The sequence below is a fragment of the Pelodiscus sinensis genome, chromosome 1, assembly GCF_049634645.1.
Source record: "Pelodiscus sinensis isolate JC-2024 chromosome 1, ASM4963464v1, whole genome shotgun sequence".
NCBI classification, from domain to species: Eukaryota; Metazoa; Chordata; order Testudines; family Trionychidae; genus Pelodiscus; species Pelodiscus sinensis.
Window position 1 is genome coordinate 106114279 of NC_134711.1, and position 14179 is coordinate 106128457.

Consider the following 14179-nt stretch of genomic DNA (forward strand, 5'->3'; position numbering starts at 1 on the left):
CACAGCTGAGCCGGCCCCTTGAGACACTGAGGTATCCCCAGCTGATCCTGGATTCTGCTGGGGAGTTCCCTGCTGACCCCCAGGCTCCCTAGCTTTGAAATGCATAAGAGCACCCGCTGGGGACTCTTGTACATTTCAAAGTAAGCACACCCGTGTGCAGCCCGGAGTCAGCGGACTTTCCACAGCATTCTGGATTCCTCCTTTGAAATGTACAAGAGCCTCAGTGGAGGCTCTTGTACATTTCAAAGGAGAAATGAGGAAGTGTCTATCAACTAGTAGAGTAGTCATGGAAATTCCATCGACTACTCGACTAGTCAGTTAGCTGTAATTTAACATCGTTGGCTCTTATCGACCATACCAATTTCTAAATGTCAGACCACAACTCAATGGAAGTAACAGTAAGAAATTAGCAAAGAGGAGAAAATCATTAAATTATTGCAACCCCTCTATACTGAGTAATAGTATCTTCAGTCTTTATTAAGAATCTCAGAAAACTCCCAAAATAACTATTTCAAAATAAGTTTATTCTTCTTCACAAGCAGGAGTTATTATTTCAAAATAACAGCCTTAGTAGTATGGATGCTCTCCTTGTTATTTCAAAATAACTCCCCAGTGTAGACATGCCCTTAGTCTGTTAGGGTGTGTCTAAACTACAGGGTTTTGTCGACAAAAGTCAACTTTTGTTGACAAAACTATACCTGTGTCTACGCTGCCGTGGAGTTCTGTTGACATAACGTCGACAGAACTCAGCACTTTTGTTGACGGCTGTAAACCTCATTCTACAAGGAATAACGCCTTTTGTCGACAGAGTTCTGTCGACAGAAGGCGTTAGTGCATCTACACTGTCCTTTGTGTCTACACTGTCATGTTGACAAAGCGGCTTGCTTTGTCGACAGAACTGGATGTAGTCTAGATGCTCTTTGTTAACAGAAGCTTTGTCAACAGTATCTGTCGACAAAACTTCTGTCGACAAAAGCCTGTAGTCTAGATGAACCCGAAGGTGCTACAAGACTACTTGTTTTTCTTTATTGAGAAATTTAGACAAACGTGGCAATTACTGTGTGTATTCTTGTATCAGATATTTCTTACTCCAAAAGAGCAGTGCAAATTGACTATTAAAGATATACAGGAGAGAGAGAAATGAGAAAATAATGAAGAAGTTATGGCAACAGCATTATCCGTGAAACTCCAAACTGTTGTGAAGGAATATAGATAATACAAGGTGGAGCTTGGTGTACAAATAAGAAGGTAGTTAGTTAGTGGTTAATTAAAATTGGTTATAATTAGCTTTGCTGTTAGCTCAGTTAAAGTTGTTTTTATAAGATTAAAGGGTTTTTGTGTTAGTTAAAACTTCAAAATAGTTTAAGGGATTTGAAACCACTGTAACAGGAAGGCTTCTAACCACTGTGAGAGGATGTATCTCAGACAAGTAGAGCACTGATTCACACATAGGTAGAGACTATTAAAGGAGGAGTACAGCAATTAGTTTTAGTGAAGAGGGCCCCTTGGACAGCCAAGATCTTGGAATGCCTGTAGGATGATGTGGTATGTCCCCCTTCTAGCTCTGCTGTAAATAACTAACAGTTAAAATCTTGTACCCTAATCTTATCTCTATATATAAAAAGGTTTTTTCTGCCATGTGACATAATGATGTCATCAGCAAAGCAAAAGCAGCCTGGGCGGTGGGAAAGGGGGGTTGGCGAGTGTAGCGAGCAGAGAACTCAACCCCCTAGTAATATGGTGTAGTAAAAATCTTAAATGAATCAAACATAGAATCTCTCTGAGTAGAAATTCCATGCTTGAATAATGAGAATAGCAAAAGGAATATACTATCCACCAGCTCATCAGGATGGTGATGGTGTTTATGAAAAGCTCATAGCAATTACAGAGGCTACAGAAATAAGTAGTAATGGGTGATTTCAACTATCCTCATCTGCAGGTCACCTCAAGACAGGATGCAGAGACAAACTTCTAGACACCATCGATCAGTGGTTTTCAACCTTTTTTTTTCTCATGATACGGTTGAAGAAAATTGTTGATGCCTGTAGCCTATAAATCTAACCTTGCCTATAAGCTGGTGTATTCTCTATAAACTTTTCACTGTTTCTATTCTATTCTAGCAGTAATGCAAGAACTTACAGGGATCTTATCCTGTAAGAAGTTATCTTTGGCAGTAGATAGATTAATTATAAATAAGATATAATATTTTTGAAATATGGTAGTACAGGCAGTCCCCGGGTTACGTACAAGATAGGGACTGTAGGTTTGTTCTTAAGTTGAATCTGTATGTAAGTCGGAACTGGCGTCCAGATTCAGCCGCTGCTGAAACTGATCAGTTTCAGCAGCGGCTGAATCTGGACGCCAGTTCTGACTTACATACAGATTCAACTTAAGAACCCCAGGCATCCCCAAGTCAGCTGCTGCTGAAACTGATCAGCGGCTGATTCCAGGAAGCCCGGGGCAGGGGCTTCCTGTAGTCAGCCACTGGTCAGTTTCAGCAGCGGCTGACTTGGGGACTCCTGGGGCAGAGCAGCTGGGGTGCTGCTGGGTTGGTCCAGTAGCGCCGCTGCTCCTCGGCGCTACTGGACCAACTCAGCAGCACCCCAGCTGCTCTGCCCCAGGTGTCCTGATTCAGCCACTGCTGAAACTGATCAGCAGCGGCTGAATCAGGACTCCTGGGGCAGAGCAGCTGGGGTGCTGCCAGGTTGGTCTAGTAGCACCAAGGAGCGGTGCTGCGGGACCAACCGGCAGCGCCCCACCTGCTCTACCACAGGCCCGGGGCTTTGCTCCATGTCTCTAAAAATGTAATATTTTAGTGTTTGTTTAAAAACATAATTCATATGCCTTATGCAGTATAATATGCTTTAGTGTACCCTGTCAGCCACCCTCTGCCGACCAGGGAGACAGGGAGCAAAGCCGCGGAGCCCGAGGGCAGCAGGACAGCCACGGCGCGTCTGGGCTGTCCTGCTGCCCCCGTGCTCCGCGGCTTTGCTCCAGACGCCTGTGGTACAGCAGCTGGGGTGCTGCCGGTTGGTCCCATAGCGCCGCTCTGGGCGCTACTGGACCAACCTGGCAGTACCCCAGCTGCTCTGCCCCAGGCGTCCTGATTCAGCCACTGCTGGTCTGGGCTGTCCGCTGCCCGCGTGTTCCGCCGGTTTGCTCCCCGTCCCCCTGGTCTGCAGACCAGGGAGACGGGGAGCAAAGCAGAGCAAAGCCGCGGAGCACGCGGGCAGCGGACAGCCCAGACACGTCTGGGCTGTCCGCTGCCTGCGTGCTCCGCCACTTTGCTTCCTCTCCCTGGTCTGCTGGAGACCAGGGAGATGGGCCCCGTTCGTAACTGCAGATCCGACATAAGTCAGATCCGCGTAACTCGGGGACTGCCTGTATAGAATTAAATATTAAATATATAGAATAAAAGATTAAGGAATTATAGTCTAAATGATAGAATGTGCTGTGTCAATCACAAAGCCAACACCCAAAAGCCAACATGTATTGTTTCTATGGCCTAAAAATAGAATTATCATACATAGTATCAGATGCTAATCTCACAGCATTATGACATAATTTTCTGAGTTTGAAAAATACTCTGACTTGAAGGGGTAAATATCCTCATTTCTCAGAAAAGTAGGAATGGTGCATGACTTGTGGTATTTTTCTGAATGTTAGTCAAAAACACCCGTGTTCGCAAGCACATACTGTGACGACTCATGCATATTCAAAGAAGTGTCTTAATTTAATTCTCCAATTAAACATGAGCACCTACAATTATTTTATGGTGCAGAAATCTGTTTTTGGCCTTGAGGGTTGGCTCCTGAATTACATCAAACAGGCCTATAAACCCACATGACCAATAGTGTGAAGCACATTTCATAATTGTCATTCTCATTCTTTCCTTCCTTTCTAAACTTTCATTACAACTACTATCCTATCTAAGTCTTCAGTTTCTTATGCTATCATAATCTTACTGAGACCCCTGCTATACCAATGAAGTAGGCTGGTGCTCTAACTCCTCAAGGTCATGAGGAGGATGTGAGTATTGTGTTCTATTAGAACGTAAGAGCATAAGAACGGCCATACTGGGTCAGACCAAAGGTCTAGCTAGCCCAGTATTCTTTTTAATAGTGACCAATGCCAGGCGACCAGAGGGAGTGAACAGAACAAGTATTCATCAAGTGATCCCTCTCCTATCATCCATTTCCAGCCGCTGCCAAACAGAGGCGAGGGACACCATTTCTACCCATCCTGGCTAATAGCCTTTAATGGACCTAACCTCTATGAATTTATCAAGCTCTTTTTTTAACCCTGTTAAAGTCCTGGTCTTCACAGCATCTAATTGTGAATCTCAGCTGTATACTTAGGCTATATACATGGTGCCACCTGGGCTAATTGGCTCAATGTATGTAGTTATTGCCTTATGCCTTTTACTGTGTGTATTTTTAGTACCTATTGCAGAAAAGATTGTTATAAGTTTGTACCAGACATATTATATGCGTGGTTGTTGTGGGTTCCCAAATTCCCCTGATGTAGACTTCAGTAACTTTTGTGACCAGGAGCCGGGGGACAAACCTTGTAAACTTTCTAGGCAGATTCGGCAAGCCAAAAATCCAAATGATGGTTCAAACCCTTCTCTCCACTCCCCCGGTTTACATGCCTACGACCCAACATAATTTTACTAAAGTGTGGGCTTTAGGGTGGGGCTGAGGATGAGAACTTTGGGCTGTAGGAGGGGCTCTGGCTTGGGGGGCCAGAGCTGGGACAGGAGGGGCTTACCTTGAGCAGCTCCCAGTTACCTGTACAGCTGGGGTGCTAAGACAGATTTCCTGCCTTTTCAGGCATCATAGACCATGCTGTGCCCCAGAAGCAGCCAGTAGCACGTTCCCAGCCAAAGGGATTGTGGAGCTAGTGCTCAGGGCAGGGGCAGTGCATGAGGACCTGTGCACTCTCTCCTTTCTTCCCCACCCCTAAAGCCGGGCATGTTGCCGGCCACTTCTAGGGCCCAGCACAATCTGTGGTAGCAGGACAGGCAAGTAGCCTGCCATAGCACCACCACTGGTCTTCTGATTCCCCTGCAGCAATGAGATCCAGTGCCTGATATTCCATGACCCACTGGGTTATGACCGGTAGTTTGAAAACCACTGCCATAAATGATTGCTTTTTGGAGCAGCTAGTCCTGGAAGCCACAAGATGAGAAGCAATTCTTAGTTTTGTCCTAAGTGGAACAAAGGATCTGATCCAAAAGGTGAATATATCTGAACCGCTTGAGGATAGTGTAATTAAATTTAACATCCTTGTAAGGGAGTAAATAACCAAAAAACCCACCATGATATCATTTAACTTTGAAAAAGGGAACTATACAGAAATAAAGAAGCTAGTTAAATGAGCAAATTAAAAGGGCCAATCACAAGAGTGAACTGCCTACAACCAGCATGGAAACATTTAAAAAACACCATAATAGAGACTAACGCTAAATGCATACTCTACCACACAGAAAACAATAGGAGGAAAAAAAATGCCACAATGGTTAAACAATAGAGTCTGAAAGGCAGTCAGTGAGAAAATTGGAAATGGATTCTTATTGAGTCAAATAAAAAGGAGCACAAACTCTGGCAAGTTAAGTGTAAAAGCATAGCCTGGCAGAACAAAAGACTATAAAGAGCTACCAACAAAAGAAACAGAAACTAAGAACAATGTTTTAAAGTACAGCAGAAACAAGAATAGTGATAGAAATGTAGCCGTGTTAGTCTGGTGTAGCTGAAACAAAATACAGGACTATGTAGCACTTTAAAGACTAACAAGATGGTTTATTAGGTGATGAGCTTTCGTGGGCCAGACCCACTTCCTCAGATCAAATAATGGAAGAAAATAGTCACAACCATATATACCAAAGGATACAATTTAAAAAAAATGAACACACATGAAAAGGACAAATCACATTACAGAACAGAAGGGGGATGGGGGGGGGGGGGGGAAGGAAGGTGAATGCCAGTGAGTTAATGATATTAGAGGTGGGGAAGGGGAAATGTCTGTGAGTTAATAGTATTAGAGGTGATAATTGGGGAAGCTATCTTTGTAATGTGTAAGATAGTTGGGGTCTTTGTTAAGTCCGGTGCGGAGGGTGTCGAATTTTAGCATGAATGCCAGTTCAGAGGATTCCCTTTCAAGTGCAGATTTGAATATCTTCTGAAGTAGGATGCAGGTTAGCAGGTCATTCAGACAGTGTCCTTTCTGGTTGAAATGACAAGCAACTGTTTTTTCTTTGTGATCCAATGTCTGTTTTGTGGGCATTGATTCTTTGGCGAAGTGTCTGAGACGTTTGTCCAATGTATAAACCTCAACTACCCACCCGGAGAAATAAAAAAGCAAATTGAAAGAGCCAAACGAATACCTAGAAACCATCTACTACAAGACAGACCCAAGAAAACCAACAATAGAACACCACTTGTCATCATCTACAGCTCCCAACTTAAACCTGTCCAACACATTATCAATAGATTACAGCCTGTACGGGAACAATTCTTCAAATTGTTTTTCACTGAAGAGGATGTGAGGGTGATTCTGACACTTAAGTGTTTTTAGTAGATGACAAATCTGAGGAAATTGAGGAAGTTTTGGGACAAACCGATACATTAAACAGTAATAAATCAACAGAACCAGATGATGGTATTTATCTAAGAATAGTAGCCGAAAGTCTGAGAGTCTGTAACGCTGAAAGGCTGGCTGTTCCCTCTGGGGGGCACTGTTGCCTGAAATGCTGGCTCTTCCCTCTGGGGGCAGCTGTTGCCTGAAATGCTGACTGTTCCCTCTGGGCTGCGCTGTTGCATGCTGGCTGTTCAGTCTGGGTGACCCGTGCTGCATGGAGAGTGCAGGGCCCAAACGGCCACTTGTGCCGCTTGCTCCCCCACAACGGCCTGGCTGAGCGGTGCAGAAGTCAGCCGAGCGCCACAGCGGCAGGGGCGGAGGGGCGGGGCGGTGACATAGATGGCTGGGGGCGGGCTCCCGCCATGGCGCTCGGCTGACTTCTGCGCCACTCAGTCGGGCCGCCCAAACGGATGCTTACTCCCCTGCGGTAGCCCGGCTGAGTGGTGCAGAAGTCAGCCGAGCGCCACGGCAAGAGGCAAAGGGGGATCATGACATGCGGTGTGACAGCGGCTCCAGGCCCCACCCGCTGGCTGTGAACGTCACCACCCCGCCCCCCTTGGCCTCCCGTTGTGGCGCTCGGCTGACTTCTGTGCTGCTCAGCCAGGCTGCCGCATGGAAGCAAGTGGCACAAGCGACTGGGCTCCATGCCTCCCATGCAGCACGGGGAGTGAGGCGCCCAAACAGCCATTTGGACTCCGCGGTCCCCTGAGTGAGAGACAGGAGGGGGAGGAGAAGAGAAAGAGAGAGACAGAGAGAGAAACAGGAGGTGGAGGAGAACTGAGAGAGAGAGAGAGGGAGAGGCAGTAGGAGGAGGAGAGAGAGAGAGACAGAGCGAGAGACCGGAAGCTCAGGAGAGAAGACCGATGTGGAGGAGAGACCTGAAAATCCCATTGTATGATGGGCTAATTGCCAAGTTTGTCTAAGAATTCTTAAGGAATTCAACAGAGATGTCTGGTGTCTGCTGATGGGGGAGAAGGAGTTGAGTCATGCTGCCCCTCCTTCCATCCCAAGTTAGGTCTCCCTCTTACCTTCAGCAGCCCCTCAGCTATTTGCTGCTGCCTCTCCCAATGGGGTGCAGCTCCCATCTTGCTCGCTCCAGCAGTTGCTGTGCCAGGAGGGAATCTGGTCATATAATGTGGCCAAGCAGCAGTAAAACCTGCCAAAAATGGGGAGGAGGGGGAATGTGACCCTATATTCCTGTCCTCTCTGGCCCCCGAGACTCAGCATTGGGGAGCCCATGCTGGTGCTCTAGTCCTCCTGCCACCCACCCACAGGACTGGAGCACACGAAATCTATTAGCCGGAGCCCCCTAAGCTCTGGTATACAAAGGGAATTTGGGGAGCATCTTTCTCCTTCTCAGGGGCTTTTCACTTTGCTTCTCAGTTGTGTGTTGCCCCCGACTTATTTTTGTCTGGTTCAGTGGCCCCGATCCAAAAAAGGTTCAGATACTAGAGAATTAAAAAATAATTTGTAAAACTTTTGTTTGTGGATGTCAAATATTTTGTTTAATTAGTTTCTACTGAATTATATTCAAATGATTGGTATTGCCTGTCTGAGGGTATGTCTACACAGCAAAGTTATTTCAAAATAACAGCCCTTATTTCAAAATAACTTTCCTAGCGTCTCCACAGCCAAACAGCTATTTCAGAATTAATTCGAAATAGTGGAGCGCTTATTTCAAATTTGGTAAATCTCATTCCATGAGGAATAACGCCAAATTCAAAATACTTATTTCGAAATAAGTGCTGTGTAGACACTCATATCAAAATGGGGGCCTCCAGCCTTCCCAGGGTGCCCTGGTGGCCACTCCAGACTCAACCAAGAACACTCCTCTCCCTCCCCGTTCCCCGGAGCCCTTAAAGGGGTTGACTCTGGCCACAGTACCTGTGCCAGCTCCAAGCCTACCAGCCCAGAGCCAGCAGTCAGTGCCCCTGACCCAGTGGCCCCAAAACAGGAGCCAGCAAGCCACTGGCAGCCAGCCTTCCACCGCTCCCCAGGAGAAGTTTGCCAGCTCCCAGGAGCCTGCCAGGGCCCAGAAAAGGCAGGTGCCTTCCTGGTCCAGGGTGGAAATCATGGACCTTATTCAGGTTTGGGGGAGATACCCCCAACGTCCATGATCTCCGCATTAGACAGAGGAACGTGGCTGTCTATGGTAGGATAACTGCCAGCCTGGTCACCAAAGGCTACATATGAACCCAGAAGCAGGTTTGCATGAAAATCAAGTTGGTCCAGCGAGAACCCCAACTCAGCTTCCCCTCCCCTTCTTCCCTGAGCTCCCCCCTTCCAGCTCCCTCCTCCCAGGTTTCCCCCTCCCCTCTCCCACCCTTTCTCCTCCCCTCTCCTTCCTCCTTTCCCCAGTCTCACCAGAGTTTCATTCTCCCCCTCCCCCCAGTTTTGTTAAATAAAGAGAGTTTGTGTTCATGAAAATACATGTATTTTATTTGACATGAGGAAGGGGGGTTAGGGAGGGGTAAGTGGAAGGATGGGAGGGAGGAATGAGGCACAAGCCCCCAGTGGGACAGACCAGGGAGGCTCTTAGTACTCCTCAGGGTTAAGCTCTTCCGCAGGGCCTCCTAGATACTGACAGCCCCCCGATGGACCTCCTGGATGGCAGCCTGCAGAAAGTGCAGCCAGGCTCGCAGCAACGCATCCTCGAGACGCACCAGAGTGTCTGAGGCAGCTCTGGCTTCATGTTGCAGAGTGCTGTGGTGTTCCGAGTGAGGGTAACCAGAGCATGCAGAGACAAAATGCTTTGCTGACCCTCATCAAGGTAGGCAAGCAAGCAGGGAAACCTGAGAACTGGCTTTCTGGGGGGCGGTCCCTTAAAGCACAGGCCTCAGCCTCAGGCAGCAGCCACACAAAGTAACTCCTGGCCTGATGCCCTGCCAAATGTGGTTCTAGCCAGCTTTAAATGTGATTCAGCATCCACTCAGTGTGGATGCTTTATTTTGAAATAGCAAAAAGCTATTTCAAAATGCATTTTGTGTGTAGACACATTATTTTGAAATAAGATATTTCGAAATAACGCTGTAGTGTAGACATACCCTGAGTTAATAACTCAACATTGTCAAAATAACAGGCTCATTGGTAATTTCAGAGTAAATAATTCCAAAATAGAGATTGCTGCAGCACTATACAAAAAGAAAAGAGTTATGGAACTAAGAGCTGAATGTGTCTCCTGCTTCTGGGAAGGACTCTGTTTTCATTACCCAAGTTAACTTTCCATACTGTAGCCAGATGGACACATGCTCCCTCTCCCTTCTCCCCCATTGGAGTGTGGCTGGCTGGACACAAACTCCTGTTCCTCTGCTTGTTTTGTACTTCTAGCTCTTGCAGCTAAAACTTGACTAGTTCCTGTTAAGCAAATGCGGTCTAGACAGGTTCTGCTAATAGAGTTACCTGTTAAGGCTAAGTTCTTATTTTTAAAGCCATTAAGCTGATGCAGTTTAGATAATTTCTGTTAGCTAAGCAAATGTGGTTTAAGTAGCTTCTTATGTCAAAACAGTAAGGCTAAATGTTTGCTTGAAAGCTACATTAAATAGAATTCACCTTTATGAATATTTATGTGACCTATGGAATGAGTGAGGAAGTGTGAATGAGAAACATCCAATCACAAGGCAGTCCAGCTCTTCCTGACCTTTTGAGGCAAGGGAGGACCCTTCAAGTGTATAAATTAACGTGACGAACGGCCAGGAGTCTCTCTTTCTCTCTCTTTCAGACAAGATGTAACATCACAGCAGAAACCTGGGACCAGCCCAGAGAATAAAGCCCTTGCAGATCCAAAGGGATCTCCAGGGATCACTGTGGCTTCGCGGTCAATATCCATGAAGCTGTTGCCTGGCCAAACTGCCAGCATGAATGTGATGTATGTGTGCGAGTATCACTTTACCTTTAAGAATCTGTACCAATAAACAACCTCAAAAGCAATACTGCTCCAGCCTACCCTTTGTCCAGGTTTGTTCCTCAGTAGGTCTGAGGAAGTGCAACACATACCAGTATCATTATATTGGGGGTATACAAAGGAAACCTCATTGCCAATAATACTCTCCAAGAAACATAGGTTGTAATGTCATTTCTGTACATTCTTAGTTTACCTTATTTATGTGAGATGGCATGATTATTTACAGCAGAGACAACTAACAATTCGTTGAGCTATCTCTCAGTGAGTCCTTGTTGTAACCGGATGCGGCGCCCTCCTCCCCTCATCTGCTCTTTTGGCTGCAGCTTAAATAGTTCCTGTTGTGTTGAGTAAATGTGGTTTGAACAGTTCCTGTTCAGAAAGTCCCCAATAATGTTACATGGTTGCTCAAAAACCACATTGCTTGCTTAAAAACCACATTAATAGAATCAATTGTGTTTGTGCTTATGAATATGTATTGAGTGAATGAGGAAGTATGAGTGAGAAACTTCCAATTGTAAAGCAGCACATTTACTACCATTTATAGCTAAGGAAAATGCCTGCAAAGTGCATACATTTAGGTGATGGGTGGCCAGGTGTATGCTCTTTCCTTCAGAAAAGATGTAACAGCATGCCAAGCTTGGGACCAGAGCGGAAGCAGTAGAGGCCTCCCACAGATCTGAAGGGACTCTGGGGACTCATCTCCTGGAGATTGGCTGCGAGGCAGCTGTTGCCTGGCTAGCTTCAGCCATCTGTGAAATTGAAACTAACTCTCTCCGCATGAAGCTTGCCTCTACTGCCAGCTTGAATGTGATGTGTGTCGGAGTATTGCTGTACGATTAAGAAACTGTACTAATAAACAAGCTTCAGTGCTGCTCCAGTTCACCTTTTGTTTGGGTTTCGTCCTTGGTTGATTCCAAAGAGAGGCAACACTTATTACTGTACAATCATTCTTCCCTGTTCATTCCCCAATAGAAAATATCTGATGTAACAATCATCCATTATTAGTTTCCTGTGTGTGTGTGTGTGTGTGCGCGCGCGCGCGCGCATTAAGGAGATGGTTTCCAAGAATACTTAGAGTTGTATAGATATGGAAGTGGCCAAGATTGTTAAAATATAGCATAATGAATGCATTTCTGAACAGGGTTATTTACCAGTCAAGGACCAGTGTTCTGGGCCTGAAAATTCAGAATATTCTTTGTTGAAGAAAAAAGGTTAGTTGACAATAGATACATTAATCAGAAGGAAAGCAAGCAAGAAAGAAAGCATTAATATTTACTAACCGGTACTACCACTGGAGAACCAGGAACTCCTAATAATAGGTTACAGTTATTTTTCTTCTTCTCATATCCTCCCCCATACAATTGTGCTACCACATGTGAAGTTTGTGCTTCACATTTTTATCTAGGAAATATGGGGGTCAGTTTCATGGTGTGCTGCCATTGCTGAGTTGGGCTACGTGAAAAAAATTGTTGGAACAGTTTTGCTGATTGGACAACAGTTAAACATGTTGATTTTTTTCAGTTTTAACAGTAAATGAAGGGCTTTGATAGGGCTGAAACTTTAATTTTATCATTTCTGCTTTTGGTAGTTATAAAAGTCAAAATAGAAAAGTTGAAATAATGCTTTGATAAGATTTCATGAACAACTCTGGGATTTTGACTTTTTGACTCAATTATAAATGAGTAAAAAATGAAATGTCAAAATATCAGAATTTCATGCAGGATGGAAATTCCTTTTTTTTTTTGTTTTTTTGTTTGTTTGTTTGTTGGGTGATTTGTAGGGTTTTTTGGTCAGTTTGGAGGCTGGATTCACCCCTGGTTTACAGTGGCACATTGGTCCTGAGAGCAGGAGTTTGTGGTGCTGCAAGTTCCATTTGAGGTCTGCAGTCACCTGCTACATTCCAAGCATTGGGTATTGAAAGCTCTGGAGAAGGACATGGCCAAGATGCTCCAGAGGTGCGCCAAATTTGCACATACCTGGGCAGACTTTGCTGAAGGGATTCCTGAAGGGCTTTGACTGCGATTTAAAATAACCTCTAGGGAAGTTGGTGTGCAAAATCTTCCTGAACTTAACCAGGTGTGGAGCACTCTCTGTGATACATGTGCTTTATAGACGACTCCGTCTGCAGAATGAGGTTTTATACATTTTCAGGTACAGATGATCTAGACCTATGTATTAATTCCATCTGGACACCATTCTAAGAGTATCAGGATAAGTGTCATCTATTTGTTTTCTCTCTGTCAGGGATTGTTGTAATACAATTTTTCAGAAGATTCATTTCATTTGAAGATTCTTACCATCATGTTTAAACTAAACTTATCTTCTATAAAAGGAGGAGCAGAGATCTTGTCAAAACACAGGAGCATTCTGGGAGTTAAAGCCTGCCTGTTATAAGATACTATCAAATTTTGTACTCTTGTAGCAGTATTAAAAACTCAAGTGTAGATTTATTAATAAATCTGTTACACACTTTTGGTTGTGATTGTTGTCTAGTCTGTCTATTCCAAGTAAGTATTTAAAAATGTAAGAACATACGAATGGCCATACTGGGTCAGACCAAAGGTCCATTTAGCCCCAGTATCCTATCTTCCAGCAGCGAGATGCCCAAGAGGGAGTGAACAGAACAGATAATCATCACATGATCCCTCTCCTGTCATCCATTTCCAGCCTCTGCCAAACAGAGGCTAGGGGGACGCCCTTTCTACTCATCCTCGCTAATAGCAATTGATGGACCTAACCTCCATGAATTTATCTAGCTCTTTTTTGAACCCTGTTAAAGTCCTGGTCTTCACAACATCCTCTGGCAAGAAGTTCCACAGGTTAACTGTGTACCGCGTGACAGGAAAACTTCCTTTTGTTTGTTTTAAATCTTCTGCCTATTAATTTCATTGGGTGACCTCTAGTTCTTATATTATGTGAACAAGTACATAACTTTTCCTTATTCACTTTTTCCATCCCAGTCATGATTTTATAGACCTCTATCATATCCCTCCTTAGTCTCCTCTTTTCTAAGCTGAAAAGTCTGTCTTTTTAATCTCTCTTCATATGGGACCAAACCCCTAATCACTTTTGTTCCCTTTTCTGAACCTTTTCCACTTCTCCCCCTTTTTTTGAGATGAGGCAACCACATCTATATGCAGTATTCAAGATATGGGCGTACCATATCTTTATGTAGAGGTGATAAGATGTTCTCTGTCTTATTCTCTATCCCTTTTTAATGATTTCTAAAATTGTTTGCTTTTCACTGCCGCTGCACATTGAGTGGATGTTTTCAGAGAACTATTCACAGTGACTCCAAGATCTCCTTCTTGCGTAGTTATAGCTAAATTAGTTCCCGTAGTATTATATATATAGTTGGGATTATTTTTTCCAATATGCATTAGTTTACATTCATCAACTTTAAATTTCATTTGCCATTTTTTGCCCAATGACTTAGTTTTGTGAGATCTCTTTGAACTCTTCACAGTCTACTTTGGTCTTAACTATCTTGTGCAATTTACTATTATCTGCAAATTTTGCCACCTCACTGTTTACCCCTTTCTCCAGTTCATTTATAAACAGGTTGAATAGGATTGATCCCAGGACGGACTCATGGGGGACACCACTAATTACCTCTCTCCATTCTGAAAATTGACTACT

The 14179-nt window shown here is 44.5% G+C and overlaps 1 protein-coding gene across 4 annotated transcripts in view; it reads left to right on the forward strand.

The window, feature by feature from the left end:
* AMN1 (antagonist of mitotic exit network 1 homolog) overlaps positions 1-14179 on the forward strand; it is a 60110-nt gene that overhangs the window by 11608 nt on the left and 34323 nt on the right. Inside the window, exon 1 of one of the 4 annotated variants that reach the window (XM_075940511.1) lies at positions 9254-9409. The exons of the other annotated variants lie outside the window; for them this stretch is intronic. The gene's annotated coding sequence lies outside the window, so the exon portion shown is untranslated. Of the gene's footprint in view, positions 1-9253; positions 9410-14179 lie in introns of those variants that run through there. 4 annotated transcript variants of the gene reach the window in all.